General features: G+C 31.9%; 1 non-coding gene across 1 annotated transcript; it reads right to left on the bottom strand.

Moving 5' to 3' along the window:
- Window positions 1-20548: 20548 nt before the first annotated feature.
- On the bottom strand, window positions 20549-20620 carry TRNAV-UAC (transfer RNA valine (anticodon UAC)). The gene has a single exon. It is a non-coding gene; the product is annotated as a tRNA-Val (tRNA).

The raw sequence follows: 20620 nt of genomic DNA, 5'->3' as shown, positions 1-20620 counted from the left end.
TTAAATTTAATAGGAAAAAAAAAAATATTAATATATAAATACAAAATTGTTTATCCCTTATTTATGAAATTATAAATGTTTTAAATGTATCTTTATAATAAAATTATCATATCAGGCTATAGAATATAAAATTAATTAAAGATCTTGTGTATCTATTAAATTATACATGTCCATATTTATGAAATAGTAATTTTGAAGCTTACTTTTAAAAATTTATAGTTTCACTAAACATAAATTTTAGAATGTAAAGTGGGAAAGAACAATACAACATTATAAATATATATGGTTTTGAAAGAGTAGAAAAACATTAAAAAATTTGATATAAATTGGAAAATAAGAACACATCATAAATATATGGATTCCTAGTTGTAATTATAACACATAAAAATTTGAAATATTATATTAATTTTGTCTTAATGAAAGATAGAAATGTTAAAATATGAAGTGTATATTAAAATTAATTAGAAAAAAATGGATATTGTTGAATTGAGGCTTTTGTGATCCATATCAAGTTTAGGAGAAATTTTTCGGCGTAAATCACAAGATAAATCATTTGTCGGCGCGTTTCGAACCAACAAGTGTGGTTCATCGTCATGACAAGTTGAAAAATCAGATACATCTTTGCTTGTTAAATAGCATGAGCAGAGCCTCCAACAGCTAACAAGGATAACGATTAAATTTGACTAGGGACCCAGGTCAAACAAACCAGTAAAATAAGGGACCTTACCTTTACCTATAATTTATAAGAATAAATTAATTTTTAATTAAATTGGTGCATGAGTTAATAAATAGACAAAAGAATTCACTATTTTATAGATAAATGGAAATTATAAATACTAGAATAGATCGTATAAATAAAAATATCTAAAGGAATAACTAACTAATTAAAAATATATAAATTATATGAATAAATATATATAGTTTTTAAATGAGAGGTTAAGTAAGTTGAAAATAATAATAATAATAATAATAATAAAATTAATTAATTAATTAAAAATAATAATAATAATAATTAATTAATTAATATAAATATTATAAACAATTTAACTAAACAAAAAAAACTGTAAATATTCTAAAAATCTAAAAGATAGGAAGAAAGTAACTAGCAAGAGAGAGTTGGGACCCAATACCTACTAATTTTCCAACCATCCTCTCTATTGAGATTACTTGGTCTCTATGTATCAAATTATCCATGTTCATTGTGAAACAACAAATTTTGAAATGTAATTGTAAAACTTATTTTTATTAAACATGGAAATTTTAAAATGTCAAGTGGAAAATAACAACAAAAGATCAATTAATAAAATGATAAGTATCTATTTTTGAAAAATAATATTGAAATATAATTCTAAAATTTATCTTTGTTGAACATTAAATTCTTATAATGTAAAGTAGATTAAATTTAATTTGAAAATTATAGATATCGACACTAGTGAATGATTAGGATTTGAAATATATTTGTTAAATAATATTTTTTGAAATGCAATTCTAAAAAAAAATCAAAATATAAAATAGATTAAAAGAATATAATGAAATAGATGATGAATATAATTAGAAGAATAAGTTATGCATTCAATTATAGATCTCCAATATTAATATTCATAACATTTAATTAACAATATTAACATTATTAATGACATTAACACTATTATTATAAATAATATCATTGACATTTAATATTAAAAATAATATTAAATTTTTTTAATTTACAATCTTATCTATTATTATTATTTTAATTTATTAATATTATTGATATTATATTAATTAATTAATTAATATAATATACCATCAACAGTAATAACATTAAATATTAATACGGCCTGGAGTATGCCGTAAAACTGCTTCTGCTTGGCTAAGAGCTCGTCTTCCTCGGACGTAAGGAAACAGGTTAATGGCCCAAGACCCAGAGGCATCTGGCAGGAGTGAGAGCCTGCTCCCGATTACGGACCACCAGCAGGGTTATGCCAGGTGGCGTGGTTTTCCTATTTAACAGTGATGAGTCAAACCCAGCATTCGCGGATAGCAGCCAGAGATGGCTGTCCTCACTGTTGGTTTGACACCTGAGTTGATAGGTTTTACCACCTTCGGAAAAAAAAAAAAAAAAAAAAAAAAAAAAAAAAAAAAAAAACATTAAATATTAATAAATTTTTAATATTAAGTTTTAATATTATTTATAAATGTTAGATATTAGGCTTTTGTGATCCATATTGTAAATGAGAGTGTCTTTCAGATTAATTACATTATTAGGATTTGGTTGACATTTTGAACCAACTAATGTGGATGAACCACATCTAATATGGATGAACCACATTAGTGAGTTTGAAATGTCGACCAAATCCTAATAATTTGATTAATCCGAAAGGTACTCTCATTTATTTATAAATATTAATTTTAATATTAATTGATATGAATATGAATATTAATATTACTTTTAATATTATTAATATTTATAAATATTAATTTTAATGTTAAATATTAATATTAATAGCATTAAATAATATTATCATGGTCAACCATGGTCCAATGTTGCATTGTGACAAAGATTGTCTCTATATGAAAATCAACCATGGCCCTACGTCGCATTGTGACAAAGATTATGTGAATATGAAAATCAACCATGGTCAACAATGGAAAACCATGTTTATTTTAGGGTTTATAATATTTATTCAAACGTCACATTGTCACATAGATTGTATATAAAAATCAATCATGGTCAATTATGCTCAACCATGGTCAAATGCTCAACCATGGTCAATCATGGTCAACCATGGTCAATATGAAAATCAACCATCGTCAATCATGGTCAGCCATGGTCCAACATCACATTGTGAAAGAACTGTCTCAACATGAAAATCAACCATGGTCAACCATGTTTCAACGTCGCATTTTGACGAAGATTGTCTCAATGTGAAAATCAACCATGGTCAATCATTGTCAACTATGGTCAACCATGGTCAATAATCATGTTCACATTGTGACGAAGATTGTCTCTTTGTCCAACGTCACATTGTGATAAAGATTGTCTCAATATGATAATCAACCATGGTCAATCATCGTCAAGCATGGCCATTCATGGTTGAACATGGTCCAACATCACATTATAAGAATTAGTCTCAATATGAAAATCAGTTGTGTCAACCATCTTCAATCATGGCCTACCATGGTCAAATGCCGCATTGTGACAAATATTGTCTCAAATGAAAATCAATCATGGTCAATCATGGTCAACCATGGTCAATATGAAAATCAACCATGGTCCAATGTCCCATTGTCACAAAGATGTCTCAATGTGAAAATCAACCATTCTTAATCATGGTCAACCATGGTCAATAATCATGGTCACATTGTGACGAAGATGGTCTCTTGGTCCAATGTCACATTATGAAAACCATGGCCATCCATGGTCAAACATGATACAACGTCACATTGGGACAAAGATTGTCTCAATATGAAAATCAACCATGGTCATCCATGGTCCAACATCACATTGTGACAAATATTTTCTCAATATGAAAATCAATCATGTTCAATCATGGTCCAACATCGCATTGACAAAGATTGTCTCAATATGTAAATAAATGATGATCGATCATGTTTATTTTAATGTTTATAATATTTCTCTTAGGGTTTATAAACGTTGGGTTTATAATATCAGTCTCTTGGATTTAATATTGTTCCCTTGGGTTCATAATCTCTTGGGGTCTTAGTATTAATCCCTTCGTTTTATTGTTCCTTTAGGTTTCTCATATTAATCCCTTGGGTTTATTATTCTCTTAGGTTTATAATATCGATCATGGTAAACCATTGTCAATCATAGCCAACCATTCTCGAATGTCACTTTGTGACAAGGATTGTCTCACCAGAAAAATAAATAATAAGCCCTTGGATTTATTATTCCTTTGGTTTTATTATTCCTTTGGGTTTCTCATATTAATCCCTTGGGTTTATTATTCCCTTAGGTTTATAATATCGATCATGGTAAACCATTGTCAATCATAACCAACCATGCTTGAATGTCACATTGTGACAAGGATTGTCTCACCATGAAAATAAATAATAAACCCTTGGGTTTATTATTCCTTTGGGTTTATTATACCAATCCCTTGGGTTTATATTATTAGTCCCTTGGGTTTAATAGTATTCCCTTTGGTTCATAATCCCTTGGGGTTTTAGTATTAATCCCTTGGGTTTATAATATCAATCGCTTGGGTTTATTATTCCTAAGTCAAACATGGTTTATTATGATGTCGACCATGGTCCAACAGGGAATTGTGATAAGGATTGTCTCAATATGAAGATCAATGATGATCGATCATGTTTATTTCAATGCTTATAATATTTGTCTTAGGGCTTATATACATTGGGTTTATAATATTAGTCCCTTGGGCTTAATATTATTCCCTTGGGTTCATAATCCCTTGGGGTTTTAGTATTAATCCCTTGGGCTTAATATTATTCCCTTGGGTTCATAATCCCTAGGGGTTTTAGTATTAATGTAAATAAGTTGGGTTTACTATTCCCTTAGGTTTATAATATGAAAATCAATGATGGTCGATCATGTTTATTTTAATGTTTATAATATTTGTCTTGGGGTTTATATACGTTGGGTTTATAATATTAGTCCCTTGGATTTAATATTATTCCCTTGGGTTCATAATCCCTTAGGGTCTTAGTATTAATCCCTTTGTTTTATTATTCCTTTGGGTTTCTCATATTAATCCCTTGGGTTTATAATATCCATCATGGTAAACCATTGTCAATCATAGCCAACTATAGTCAACCATGCTTGAATGTCACATTGTGACAAGGATTTTCTCACCATGAAAATAAATAATAATCCCTTGGGTTTATTATTCCTTTGGGTTTATTATATCAATGCCTTAGGTTTTTTATTCCCTTGGTTTTATATTATGAGTCCCTTTTGTTTAATAGTATTCCCTTTTGTTCATAATCCCTTGGGGTTTAGTATTAATCCCTTGGGTTTATAATATCAATCGCTTGGGTTTATTATTCCTGAGTCAAACACAATTCATGTTTGAATGTTGCATTGTGACAAGGATTTTCTCACGATCAAAATAAACCATGTTTATTTCTGTGTTTGTAGTATTTATATTTGGGTTTATCAATATTAGGTTTATAATATTAGTCCCTTGGGCTTAATATTATTCCCTTGGGTTCATAATCCCTTGGGGTTTTAGTATTAATCCCTTGGGCTTAATATTATTCCCTTCGGTTCATAGTCCCTGGGGGTTTTAGTATTAATCCCTTGGGATTTTAGTATTAATGTAAATAAGTTGGGTTTACTATTCCCTTAGGTTTATAATATGAAAATCAATGATAGTCGATCATGTTTATTTAAATGTTTATAATATTTGTCTTGGGGTTTATATACATTGGGTTTATAATATTAGTCCCTTGGATTTAATATTATTCCCTTGGGTTCATAATCCCTTGGGCTCTTAGTATTAATCCCTTCATTTTATTATTCCTTTGGGTTGCTCATATTAATCCCTTGGGTTTATTATTCTATTAGGTTTATAATATCCTTCACGGTAAACCATTGTCACTCATAGCCAACCATGGTCAACCATGCTTGAATGTCACATTGTGACAAGGATTGTCTCACCATGAAAATAAATAATAATCCCTTGGGTTTATTATATCAATCCCTTGGGTTTTTTATTCCCCTAGTTCTATATTATGAGTCCCTTTTGTTTAATATTATTCTCTTTGGTTGATAATCCCTTGGGGTTTAGTATTAATCCCTTGGGTTTATAATATCAATCGCTTGGGTTTATTATTCCTAAGTTAAACACGGTTTATTGTGATGTCGACCATGGTCCAACATGGAATTGTGATAAGGATTGTCTCAATATGAAAATCAATGATGATACATCATGTTTATTTCAATGTTTATAATATTTGTCTTGGAGTTCATAGTATTTATATTTGGGTTTACCAATGTTGGGTTTATAATATTAAACCCATGCTTGAATGTCACATTTTGACAAAGATTGTCTCGCCATGAAAATAAAACATATTTATTTTAGTGTTTGTAATATTTATATTTAGGTTTACGAATATTGGGTTTATAATATTAGTCCCTTGGGCTTAATATTTTTCCCTTGGGTTCATATTCCCTTGGGGTTTTAGTATTACTCCCTTCGGTTTATTATTCATTTGGGTTTATAATATCAAAATTTGGGTTTTTTTATTCCCTTAGGTTTATAATATAAATCATAACCAAACATGGTGAACCATGTTTGAATATCGCATTGTGACAAGGATTGTCTCACCATCAAAATAAACTATGTTTATTTTAGTGTTTGTAGAATTGATATTTGCCTTTACTCGATGTGAAGTTTATAATATTAGTCCCATGCGTTTAGTATTATTCCCTTCACTTCATAATCCCTTGGGTTTTAGTAGTCATCCCTTGGGTTTATTATTCATTTGGGTTTATAATATCAATCCCTTGGCTTTATTATTCCCTTTGGTTGATAATATAAATCATGGTAAACCATTGTCAATCATAGGCAAACATCGTCAACCATGGTTGAATGTCGGATTGTGACAAGAATTGTCTCACCGTCAAAATAAACCATGTTTATTTTAGTATTTGTAGTATTTATATTTGGGTTTACCAATGTTGGTTTTATTATATTAGTCCCTTGGTTGAATGTCGCATTTTGACAAAGATTGACTCACCATGAAAATAAACCATGTTCATTTTAGTGTTTGTAGTGTTTATATTTGGGTTTAACAATGTTGGGTTTATAATATTAGTCCCATGGTTTAATATTATTCCCTTGGGTTCATAATCCCTTGGGGTTTTCATATTAATCCATTGTAAACCATTGTCAATCATAGCCAAACATGGTCAACCATGGTTGAATGTTGCATTGTGACAAGAATTGTCCCACCATCAAAATAAACCATGTTTATTTTAGTGTTTGTAGTATTTATATTTGGGTTTACCAATGTTGGTTTTATAAGATTAGTCCCATGCTTGAATGTCACATTTTGATAAAGATTGTCTCACCATGAAAATAAAACATGTTTATTTTAGTGTTCGTAATATTTATATTTGGGTTTACGAATATTCGGTTTACAATAATAGTCCCTTGGGCTTAATATTATTCCCTTGGGTTCATAATCCCTTGGGGTTTTAGTATTAATCCCTTGGGCTTAATATTATTCCCTTGGGTTCATAGTCCCTAGGGGTTTTAGTATTAATCCCTTTGGATTTTAGTATTAATGTAAATAAGTTGGGTTTACTATTCCCTTAGGTTTATAATATGAAAATCAATGATGGTCGATCATGTTTATTTTAATGTTTATAATATTTGTCTTGGGGCTTATATATATTGGGTTTATAATATTAGTCCCTTGGATTTAATATTATTCCCTTGGGTTCATAATCCCTTGGGGTCTTAGTATTAATCCCTTCGTTTTATTATTCCTTTGGGTTTCTCATATTAATCCCTTGGGTTTATTATTCCCTTAGGTTTATAATATCCATCATGGTAAACCATTGTCAATCATAGCCAACCATGGTCAACCATGCTTGAATGTCACATTGTGACAAGGATTGTCTCACCATGAAAATAAATAATAATCCCTTGGGTTTATTATTCCTTTGGGTTTATTATATCAATCCCTTGGGTTTTTTATTCCCTTGGTTTAATGTTACGAGTCCCTTTTGTTTAATAGTATTCCCTTTGGTTCATAATCCCTTGGGGTTAGTATTAATCCATTGGATTTATAATATCAATCGCTTGGGTTTATTATTGCTGAGTCAAACACGGTTTATTATGATGTCGATCATGGTCCTACATGGAATTGTGATAAGGATTGTCTCAATATGAAAATCAATGATGGTACATCATGTTTATTTCAATGTTTATAATATTTGTCTTAGGGTTATCATATTAATCCATTGTAAACCATTGTCAGTCATAGCCAAACATGGTCAACCATGGTTGAATGTCACATTATGACAAGAATTGTCTCACCATCAAATTAAACCATGTTTATTTTAGTGTTTGTAGTATTTATATTTGGGTTTACCAATGTTGGGTTTATAATATTAGTCCCATGCTTGAATGTCACATTTTGAAAAAGATTGTCTCACCATGAAAATTAAACATGTTTATTTTAGTGTTTGTAATATTTATATTTGGGTTTACGAATATTGGGTTTATAATATTAGTTCCTTGGGCTTAATATTGTTCCCTTGGGTTCATATTCCCTTGGGGTTTTAGTATTACTTGCTTCGGTTTATTATTCATTTGGGTTTATAATATCAAAATTTGGGTTTTTTTATTCCCTTAGGTTTATAATATAAATCGTAGCCAAACATGGTGAACCATGTTTGAGTGTCGCATTGTGACAGGGATTGTCTCACCATCAAAATAAACTATGTTTATTTTAGTGTTTGTAGTATTGACATTTGCCTTTACTCGATGTGAAGTTTATAATATTAGTACCATGGGTTTAATATTATTCCCTTCACTTCATAATCCCTTGGGTTTTAGTATTTATCCCTTGGGTTTATTATTCATTTGGGTTTATAATATCAATCCCTTGGGTTTATTATTCCATTTGGTTGATAATATAAATCATGGTAAACCATTGTCAATCATAGCCAAACATCGTCAACCATGGTTGAATGTCACATTGTGACAAGAATTGTCTCACTGTCAAAATAAACCATGTTTATTTTAGTATTTGTAGTATTTATATTTGGGTTTACCAATGTTGGTTTTATAATATTAATCCCTTGGTTGAATGTCACATTTTGACAAAGATTGACTCACCATGAAAATAAACCATGTTTATTTTAGTGTTTGTAGTGTTCATATTTGGGTTTAACAATGTTGGGTTTATAATATTAGTCCCATGGGTTTAATATTATTCCCTTGGGGTTTTTGTATTAATCCATTGTAACCCATTGTCAATCATAGCCAAACATGGTCAACCATGGATGAATGTCGCATTGTGACAAGAATTGTCTTACCACCAAAATAAACCATGTTTATTTTAGTGTTTGTAGTATTTATATTTGGGTTTACCAATGTTGGGTTTATAATATTAGTCCCCTGCTTGAATGTCACATTTTGACAAAGATTGCTCATCAGGAAAATAAAACATGTTTATTTTAGTGTTTGTAATATTTATATTTGGGTTTATGAATATTGGGTTTATAATATTAGTCCCTTGGGCTTAATATTGTTCCTTGGGTTCATATTCTCTTGGGGTTTTAGTATTAATCCCTTCAGTTTATTATTCATTTGGGTTTATAATATCAAATTATGGGTTTTTTTACTCCCTTAGTTTTATAATATAAATCGTATCCAAACATGGTGAACCATGTTTGAATGTCGCATTGTGAGAAGGATTGTCTCACAATCAAAATAAACTATGTTTATTTTAGTGTTTGTAGTATTGATATTTGCCTTTACTCAATGTGAAGTTTATAATGTTAGTCCCATGGGTTTAATATTATTCCCTTCGCTTCATAATCCCTTGGGTTTTAATATTTATCCCTTGGGTTTATTATTCATTTGGGTTTATAATATCAATCCCTTGGGTTTATTATTCCATTTGGTTGATAATATAAACCATGGTAAACAATTGTCAATCATAGCCAAACATCATCAACCATGGTTGAATGTCGCATTGTAACAAGAATTGTCTCACCGTCAAAATAAACCATGTTTATTTTAATATTTGTAGTATTTATATTTGGGTTTACCAATAATAATAATAAATAATAATACTAATACTATTATTATTATGAGTTTATATTATTATAAGAATATTAATATAATAATCATAAATATATAAGAATATAGTTGCTATTATTTGTATAGTTAATAATTATCATTAATAATAAATAATTGGTCTTTATGGTTCTTATTATAATAATATATTATAATAATATTGATTATATTATTATTATAATAATAATTATATTTGTATATTATTATAATAATATAATAATAATATAATATTATTATAATATTATAATCAAATATTATTATTATTATACAAGATAATTATTATTTTTTTTAATAATTTTATATTATTAAGTTATTTAAATAATATAATAATAATATTAATTATATTATTATCCTATTAATAATTATATTTGTATATTATTATAATAATATAATGATAATAAAATATTATTATTATATTATTATCCGATATTATTATTATTATTATTATTATTATTATTATGATGGTGGTGGTGGTTAACGTCCACTGAGACCAAACATTGGTCTATCGGACCTAAAGAAACAAATTATTTATTTTGATTTAAGATTTTATTCCTATGCTCAAAATGCTTGGAGAGAAGTCTACTGAGCTCACTATAATTTTGACATTGTAAAAGGCTAGGAAGGTCAGTATTGTAACAATGATTATGAAACTGAGATATAATGTGGTTGTACACTGGGCACTCTAAGAGGAAGTGGTTTTGATCCTCGATGTTCCTATTCTCACATATATGGCAGATCCTTTCCATCCATGGCATTTTAGGAACTGCCCAATGACCTGTTTCACTATGGAGCTCATGAGAATTCGTTCTAATCTTTGCTATATTAATTTTCTGCTTTGAGCTAGTTAAAATAGAGAGATACTTTTGATCTTCTAGGGTGGGGTTGATGACCTTATTATAATAACTTAATTTTCTTTTAGCCGCTAAATCTTTCTCGCACCACATTTTTTCTTTGAACTTAGAAGTGACAATATCTTTAATGTTATTTATGTTTTGCAATGCATCATTCTTGTTGATCTACCAATAGTTTAACTAGGCCCTTGTGTCTTTATTCCACCCCCGATTGAGCCTTAGGTGGTTTTGGCTGGAATTTAAAGCTAGCTTAGGAAGCCTATGATTGTCTATGTTATTGAGTTTGTGCTTGTATAGTAGAAACCTAATCATAACTAGGCTATCAATAGGGGAAAGACCTGCTTCTATAAGGAGAATAGGATAGGGTGTATTACTTTTAATTTTCAGGTTGTAAGTTATAAAATGCTTCTAGTTTTTCTCAATATTTCTCCATGATTCTCTGGAGATGCTGCAACCCCAATCCTCACAGCCATATAAGATAACAGGAGTGTCTAAAGTTTTAAAGAGGAACTTCTTTTTATCCCACATTACGAGGTTCGTTGCTTTACAATTATTTTCAAGACCAAAATAATATTTCCATCCCCCATTAATCCTTTTCTCAATGCTATGGTTCCAGTTGAGCTTGTCATGAATATCAATTCCTAGGTACTTGTAAGAATACACTTCCTCCAAGTTATTATTGTCATACATAAAATTAGCGTAAGTGTCCTTCTTGGATTTGATAATCATAACTTTTGTTTTGTCAGTATTAACAGTCATACCCATGGTAGAGCAGAAATCCTTACGAAGCCTAAGTTGCTTATCAAGATCAGATGGGCACCTTGCGAAAAGAACAATATCGTCAGCATAGAGAAGAAGGATGACGACTATCCCAACTAAGATCGTGCCATCACATCCTGCTTCCTCTAAATAGCCTTCGAGCTTATCGATGTGAATGCCAAATAGGGTAGGGGAGAGGGGGCAACCTTGTTTAACTCCGATGTTACACTTAATATCTTTTGACCACCCCTCATTGCTCTTTAGTTTGGCAATTATATTCTCGTATAACCTTATATCGGCAACTCTCAACTCAAGAGGAACCTTTAGCTCTTCTAATCTATTCCAAAGGTTGTATCTAGGAACCATATCGAAAGCCTTTCTAAAGTCCACAAAGCAACAAAATAAATTGGATTTAACATTACGACATTCTTCCGTAGTGATCCTAAGCGTAACGAGGTGTTATGTTGTTGAGTGATGCCTTCTGAAACCTGCTTGGCCTTTAGCCCGCTTACCTTCACCTTCAAGCCATATGCTTAACTTCTTTTCCAAAATACTACCATATAACTTGGCTAAAAGAGGGCTGATCATAATTGTTCGATAATTAGAGGGGTTATTTGTATCCCCACTTTTAAAAATAGGGATAATGAGGCTCTCAATCCATGGTTTAGGGAACCCTTGCTTGACTGCTTGATTGAAAAGCTTGTGGATGTGGGGAATGAGGACAGGACCTCCAATTTTTAAGATTTCCACCTGGTAACCTTCAATGTCCTTAGCTTTCGCATTAGCAAGGCGATTAACCCCAAACTTAATGTCTTCGAAAGAGAAAACTTCTTTCATTGTGAGCAAGGTTTCCAAATTATCCATGACATTTGGAGATTCATAAAGCTTTTTAAGATAGGATTTCCAATCGTGTAGAGCAATTTTATTATTATCTTTAGTCTTCCTAATCAGAATCTGCCTCCAAAATTTCCTAGGAGCTACCTTAGAGAGGTGTAAGAGATTCTCCTGTCTTTGACAAATGTACTGTCTCTTTTTCCTTTTAGTTAGGGCTTTGTGTATTTTTATCTTGTCCATTTTAAGAGATTAATCAACAGCTTCCTTAATTTATCTCCTCACACTTTTACAATCTTTGTCATACCATGGATTGGTTTTGTTATTTCTTTTATTATTTGAAACTTCAATAGAGAACTCGTTAATAGAATATGAGAGGGTTGTAGTAAAATTATGATAGAGGTCTTCTATGTTGTCTATACTAGATAAAGGAAGCAAATTAGTTTTTAATTCATTTAGAAAGAGATCATTTTTATTTCTATCAAATATTAAGTTCTATTGGCTGTAAGTATTATTTTCTGTGGGAACTCTATGCATGACAAAATTGAGAGCTATAAGTAAAGGCCTATGATCAGAGTCAGGTTCATAGTTGTTTAAGATGTCAAAATTTATATTTCATTGTATAATGGGAGATCGGAAATAACGTAGTCTACCACGCTACTACCAAGTCCATGGATCCAGGTCATCTTGTTGGAATTAGGCCACTTCTTTAGACCGTTGCAAATTATGAGATCATGAGCACTATAGAGCTTGACTAGCTCCAACCCAAACAAATTTTCCCCGAGGTCTTCAGAGCTCTTTTTGTACCTACTAGCTAAAGTAGGGTCTTCGTCTAACCGAAGAGGATTAGGGTTGGAATGATTGCCTAGAATAATAGCTTGGCTGTTTGAAGTTCGAGCATTAAAGTCACCTATTAAAAGGATATTACCGTCATTCCTTAGTCTAGAAATAGCATTCTCTAAACCATTGTAAGGGTTAGTTTTATCTAGATTCTTCTTCTTATAAAAGTTAGAATTGATAGGGGGAAATAACATATTGCTATGTAGGACTTTTTATTATTAATGTCACTGATCTCTATCTAACTATATTGGTTGTGAAGGTCATTTTTATAAATCCTAGCATGCGGGGAGATGTTCTTCTTAATGTAACAAGCTATTCCCCCAATGCCTCTATGGGAGGATCGCTTGTTCTAGGTAGACCATAGCGTAAAGCCATCTATGTTAGGGACCTTAGCTTCTTCGTTCTCCCAAGTTTCAACAAGCAAAATAATATCAACATCATTTGAAATCCAACTTAGCTTGGGGCCTTTGTTCCATGGGAAGCCCCAACAATTCCAAGAAAAGATCCAGAGCATGTTTAATTGCTATTGATTACTATCTTTTTGGTTTTTATCTCGAATAAAGGCTTTCCTATTTATAATTATTGCACATTTTCCTTCCTTTCTAGCTTCTTTTACCTTTTGAACCTCCTTTCTTAATTCTGTTTGATCTTCTGGAATGAGATCTTCATTTATGAATATTCCCGTTCCTTTTAGACTTGAGGTTTTACTAAGTATGTCGTACTTATGATCAGTGGAGCTCACCTTTATGTGGATTAGTCTTCCTTTATTCTCAGTTAATTTCCCCAACCTTGTTGCTTCTGTGAGACACACTGTTTCAATTTGTAATCTATTGTGTAATTCTGTCTGGGCTAAAGCTGAAGTATCCTCATCTACTTCCTCTTTTAAACCGAAAATTATAAGGTTCAAGGCCCTTTTGTTACGTTCATAGTCTAATTCTATTAATTTTTTCATTTCATCTTTAATTGGTTTGATATCTAACTTATCTACCACATTATTTAGGGTGAGGCGGCTATTATAATAATATAATATTATATTCAAATATTATTAATAACTATATAAATATTAACAACCAGATTATTTCTATATATTATTATATAAATATTACATTAATATTGTAATAATAATATAAACTCCTAATATTATTGATTATATTATTATGATAATATGGTAATTATAATAATATAATAATAATATAATGTTATTATAATATTATAATCAAATATCATTATTATTATTATTATTATTATTATAATAATACAATATAATTGTTATTATTTTTTTATAATTTTATATTATTAGACTATTTAAATAATATAATGATAATCTAATATTATTATGAGCTATTTTTATTATTAATTAATATATATTAGGAATTTATATAATTATTATAATATTAATATAATATTTGTACAATAATATATATAAATAATCTGGTTGTTAATGTTTATATAATTATTAATAATCTTAAATATAGATAATAGTTATTAATGTAGTTGATATAAGCTTATAGAGGTATATCAACCACATTGAAATATGTGGTTGTATATATGTTTCATATACGCTAATAGGTGTATATCAACCATATTTATCTTGGTAAATATGGCTGTGCTAATTTTAATTTTACTGTAAGTCGGTCGGTTCCCTATCAACGAAGTTATATTTTAATAACGCATTGCCCTCCAAAATATCTCAAGGAGAGAACGGAACTAATTGAATTGCAATAATTTATGCCCTAAGCCTGTTAGGTTCCCATAATTTAAAACAAGAATCCAAGCCTTTGTCCTTTTCTCATGCTAAGAGCAGCGTTGACAATTATTAGTAAGGGGATCCCAGATGACAGCTTGTGCATAGATAATTGTATTAGAATAATTGAAGGCTCTTCTGTTCCATGATCTCAAAATTGAGTATCCCCACATTCGTCATTTCCCCTTGCCAGATAGAAGTAGCCGACACAACCTACCTTTTCATGTATATCTGCAACAAACAACTCCAAGATCTGAAATATCGTATTTATATTGTGAGTTTGATAAGAGTATCCAGAAATAGGAAGAGGCATTAAAAACATGATAAAATTGGCATCTATATATGTCTCTCATATATTCAGTGGACTCCAATTGTGATGGCAACTGCTACTATTTGAGACACTCTCTCAAACAGTGCTATTATATGAGATACTCTTTCAAATGTGTTTGCGTTTTGTATTTGTTATTTTATTGCCAGTTTTTAATCAATATTTCAGTTAACATTCCAATGTACAGAGGTGTGATTTATAATTATGTACAAAGTTGTGATTTACAAGGATGTGGTCCAATGGTTCGCTAGCAGGTTTGGTCGCATGGATTTTATGGTTCAATTTTGAGCTAAACTATATACACCTAAAAACTGCCGTGAAGGCAATTTCTTCTATTGAAAAAAAAATATATATCATTCAACCATACAATTATAATTTGACTATTTCAATTTCAAAATACATCCACTGAAAGTCAAAGTTAAACTATTTCAATTTCAAAATACAACCCCTGAAAGTCAAAGCTAAACATATTTAGTTATAATGTTTGAAAACTGTCAAATTAAGAAACATGTAAATGTGTTTTCGAATTCCAAAAATGTTTGTTCTGTCACACAGAAATTACTAATTAAAAGAAGTTCGTACCGAAAAGCTCGTCTCTTAGAATCCGTCAATTCTGCTGCTTTTGCTTTTCTGTTGGTGATAAATAAATCTATTACAGAATGCGTATGCATTCTTTAGTTTCATCATCGTTTTTTATCTCACATCGTAAAAATAATCTCATTTATGAGTTGACTTTGATAATTTTAATTAAATATGAAGGAAAATGTCACTTTGACATACTTGTCGTCGACGGTTTTCAATTAAAGAAAAAGTTTCTATAACATAGATTAAGAAAATGATAATTATTCTATAAGCTAAGTTTGACGGTTATATTTTGCATTCTGGAATACGTATTTGACAAGTAAATTGTCCGGGGGTAGAGTATTGATTTTGTAATTTGGTGGCCATGTCTTTCAAAATTCAATTGTATGGGAATCCTATCCAGAAATCCCTATGCCATTGACTAACTGTCTTGTGAGACTTTAACTACGCAGAACTTTAGTGACATGGGATCTAAATTTCTGTGACATTTTTTAAATGGTAGAAAACCAATTTTTTCTTATATATTATTAACCTGCAATGTCATTTTGCATTTATAAATTGGTTTTCATAACAGAATAAATTAACCATTACAATTTTTAAAGTGAAAGTTTCAACAACTAATCGCCTTTACCCTATTTCTATTTTGGGCTTCTTTGTCGAATTAGTCTGGCTTTAGCTCATTATTGTCGCGGCGAGGGGGAGCGCCATGGCTACCTGACTTTGGCGGAATGACACAGGTGGAAAACCAGATTTCTCGGCACGTTTGATGAGAAATTTTGCTGGCATGCTGCCGTCTCAGGTATGTAGCTATTTATTTTCTCCATGGATGAATTCACATTCGCATTTGATTTGCAATCGATTCAAGGTTTACCAATTTTCTGATGAAATTATCTGTCTCTTGATAATGTAGGGCCTCACTAGGGCGAATGCATATGGCTTCTCCACGCCCAGTGTACTTCCCTCCCTCACAGGTATAATGTTCACCTCACGGGTACACTCAGAGAAGTTTACTATAGAATTCAGAGGATCATACCTTTTAATTCTTCTATGGTTTTCTTTGAGGGAAGGATTAGATCTATGCTTATTCGCTTCACGCCTTTGCATGTTGTTTCCTTTACACAAAGTGTTGAATACAAACTCGCTTTCCTCTGCTATTTTGTGTCTTCTCATAAACGATGGTCGACTTGCCTTTTTTGTATGGATATTCTGCAAAGTGGGCTTTGTCTTGCTATAGATTATTCCAGATAGATTATTATAGCTGAGATCCAAAAGCCCTAAGCTTTTGAGTAGCCCAATTTCCATGGGTATGCTTCCTTGTAAATTGTTCCCTCCGAGATATAATCTCTCCAATATTTGAAGCATGTTAAATGAAGAAGGGATTGTCCCTGTAAAAAAATTCGAATGTAAATCAAGAAATGTTAAATTAGTCAGATTGTCAATCTGTGGAGGGATTTCTCCGACTAATTGATTGCCATCCAAGGATATCATGTCCATGTGTTTAGAGAGTTGGCCAATAGAAGAGGGCAAACGTCCCGTGAGACGATTAGAAGATAATGATAGTTTTTTGAGGCTGGAACAATTAGTCAGAGCAGTTAGAATGGGCAAGCTCGTGGTGCTGCCGCTAACCAGTTGATTATTATCTAAGTAAAGGCCCTTGAGCTGCGTCAACTTAGCCACCTCCATGGGCACCACTCCACTGAACTGATTATCAGCGAGTTCGATAACTCGAAGCTTTCAACAATTGAAGAGGGAAGCAGGAATGTTGCCAAAGAACTTATTTGTAAATAAAAATATTCCAGTCAACGGGGGGTGCTTGTTGCAGAACTCCGAGGGAATGCGCCCAGTTAATTGGTTGTCTTCTAATCCGAAATATTGGAGATTTGTCAAGTTAGAAAAGGAAGAAGGAAATTGGCCTGTCAGACTATTCCTATAGAGATCTATTTTTATGGCTAGATTTAGCATTCCCAATTCGGAAGGAACAGGCCCGTGAAGTTTGTTATCCCTGAAATCTATCCATTCTAAAGAAGATATGTTTCCCAAGCAGGTGGGAATTGTTCCCGTCAAATTGTTTCGTGCTAACACAATAAACTGTAAGTTGGGGAGGGCACAGAATTCTGAGGGAATGTTTCCTCTCAGATTGTTAAGGTTCATAGTCATGTTAGTTAAACTGCGACAGCCACCGAGAGTGGGCGGAATGGAATGTTAGCTAAACTCGCTTTCCTCTGCTATTTTGTGTCTTCTCATAAACGATGGTCGACTTGCCTTTTTTGTATGGATATTCTGCAAAGTGGGCTTTGTCTTGCTATAACTGCAATCTACTACCTTGTGCCCAAATTTGCTATAATTATAGCACTCTACGGCCCAAGTTTTTTGTGATCCATTGACTCGTCTTGGGTTTACTTGTGCAATGGTACATTGAATTTAGACAGTGCAGTAAATATAGTCACTAATACAAACCGATGTAGACCTGCTTGGATATGCACTTCGAGGTTGCAAAGCTTGAAGGACGCATATCTCTATTTCAGACAAAACGTTGACATATAAATATGGAAACTCAAGACATGCAACCTCGAGGTGCATATCATAACTGGGTTTGGGTAATGGGTGGATTTGTGCCAGGCAAAGCCTTATCAACTAATTTACCCTCCCCACATTGCTGGGTCTGCTTTGTATGTCTTTCTGGGCTAAGTTGGAAAACATTTTCCAAATAGCCATCAGTAAAATGAAGGACCCTGGCTTACCATCTAAACTGTTTGTATATGTTGAACTAAATTAAAACACATTTGCATTGGATATGTCAATCCTTAGTATGATTCAAAACTTCAACATCCCTATTTTACTGCACAACTGAATGTAATAAAAGATGTGGTTTTTTATCCGACCCTTTTGACGTTGTTATTCGGGGCAACAATCAGAACTGAATACCTAGTTACCGATAATGATTAACCATCTGATGTTTGAGTGTATGCTTATCTGATTACCAATGTCCAACTTGGGTATAACAAGGCATTTTAAGTTTGGCGCCTCTCTGCATAGGTGCTCTAAGGGTCCCACCCTAACTCCAAAACCTTGTTCCAGAGTGAAGCACCTACTGTTTCTAGACTAGGTCAACTTGGACTTTGACTGAGCCGAGTTGACCATAAATCAAGTGAACTTGGCCCTCTGTTCAGTTCAGGGACTGATTCGGTACCAAACCAGTCCAACTTGGCTGAATTGGTCATCAATCTCACTGCGACGTAGATTTTTCAGAAAATTTAAATAAAAGCATATATTCTACCTAAACATTAAATCCTATCAACCTAAACCCTAAAGGTAAACTATGTAAAGATTCTCTGCCGCTCTCCCTTCCACCTCTATTCGCCTCATACCTCTCTCATTGAATGTTTGTGAGCATTTGGAGTTTTACAGCAGCATTGAAGAGTTGTGGTATAGAGTTAGGTTGGAGATTTGTCAAGTTAGAAAAGGAAGAAGGAAATTGGCTTGTCAAACTATTCCTATAGAGATCTATTTTTATGGCTAGATTTAGCATTCCCAATTTGGAAGGAACAGACTCGTGAAGTAGATCTATTTTTATGGCTAGATTTAGCATTCCCAATTTGGAAGGAACAGACTCGTGAAGTTTGTTATCCCTGAAATCTATCCATTTTAAAGAAGATATGTTTCCCAAGCAGGTGGGAATTGTTCCCGTCAAATTGTTTCATGCTAACACAATAAACTGTAAGTTGGGGAGGGCACAAAATTCTGAGGGAATGTTTCCTCTCAGATTGTTAAGGTTCATAGTCATGTTAGTTAAACTGCGACAGCCACTGAGACTGGGCAGAATGGAATGTTAGCTAAACTCGCTTTCCTCTGCTATTTTGTGTGTTCTCATAAACGATGGTCGACTTGCCTTTTTTGTATGGATATTCTACAAAGTGGGCTTTGTCTTGCTATAACTGCAGTCTACTACCTTATGCCCAAATTTGCTACAATTATAACATTCAACCTCACTTAAAAATGCGACATAGGAATTTTAATTTCTTACAACATTTCCACTATACCTTCTTTTCCTGCAACCATACCCATTCCTGTATCTTTTCCTGTATTCAGTTGTTATGACTAGAGCAAGAGGTAAAGCATTTAGAGCTACGGGTGGCAAACTTTTGGACTCTGCCCATCCCAGAAAAGGCCTTCAATAACTTGGTTGGTTCCAAAAAAAAAATTCCTTCTTGCATCTATATTGGAGGTAAGATTTTGCTTTGTTTTGTTATTAAATAAATTTAATGGAAAATTTACATTAGGTTTTCAAGCCATAGATATTACTTACTAATCGTTTAGATAAAAATTACTAGGGACACGCATTTGGTCTCCACAGAGAGTAGTATTTCTATAGGTAAAAACACTACTACATAAAGGGGGGTTTTAAGACAATATTTGAGACCATTTTTGAGTAAATTGTCTTAACTTGAGACCAAAAAAAACTTTTGTATTGTCTTAAATATTGTCTTTAAGCGGGTGTCTAAAAAATTATTGTCCTAAAGATTATTGTTCTAAAAATTATTGTCTTAAAGATTATTGTCTTCAAAAATTGTCTCTATAAAGACAATATATAACACATGCATTATTGTCTCTTAGGAGAAAATTTCATTTTCGTCTCTCTTGAGACAATTTCATTTTTATCTCTCTAGAGACAACACTCGGATTAGAGACAATATGTTTTTAATACTAGCTATTGTCTCTCTAGAGACAATATAAGACAATGAATCTAGAATTATCTCACCATTGAAATAAATTGATATAAAAAACATTTAATTAAAAATAAACTACAAAATCATTGATTAATTCATGTTAGCGCACAGTGGAATCGAACCACCAACCTCCTGCTTGTAAGGCAGATGCTCTTCCATTGAGCTAGCACACT

The sequence above is a fragment of the Pinus tabuliformis genome, chromosome 8 (assembly GCF_031772625.1).
Source record: "Pinus tabuliformis cultivar Carrire ecotype Pingquan chromosome 8, CPIR1, whole genome shotgun sequence".
Taxonomy (NCBI): domain Eukaryota; kingdom Viridiplantae; phylum Streptophyta; class Pinopsida; order Pinales; family Pinaceae; genus Pinus; species Pinus tabuliformis.
The sequence above is the reverse complement of the archived record's forward strand: the minus strand, read 5'-3'. Positions and strand labels throughout refer to the sequence as shown.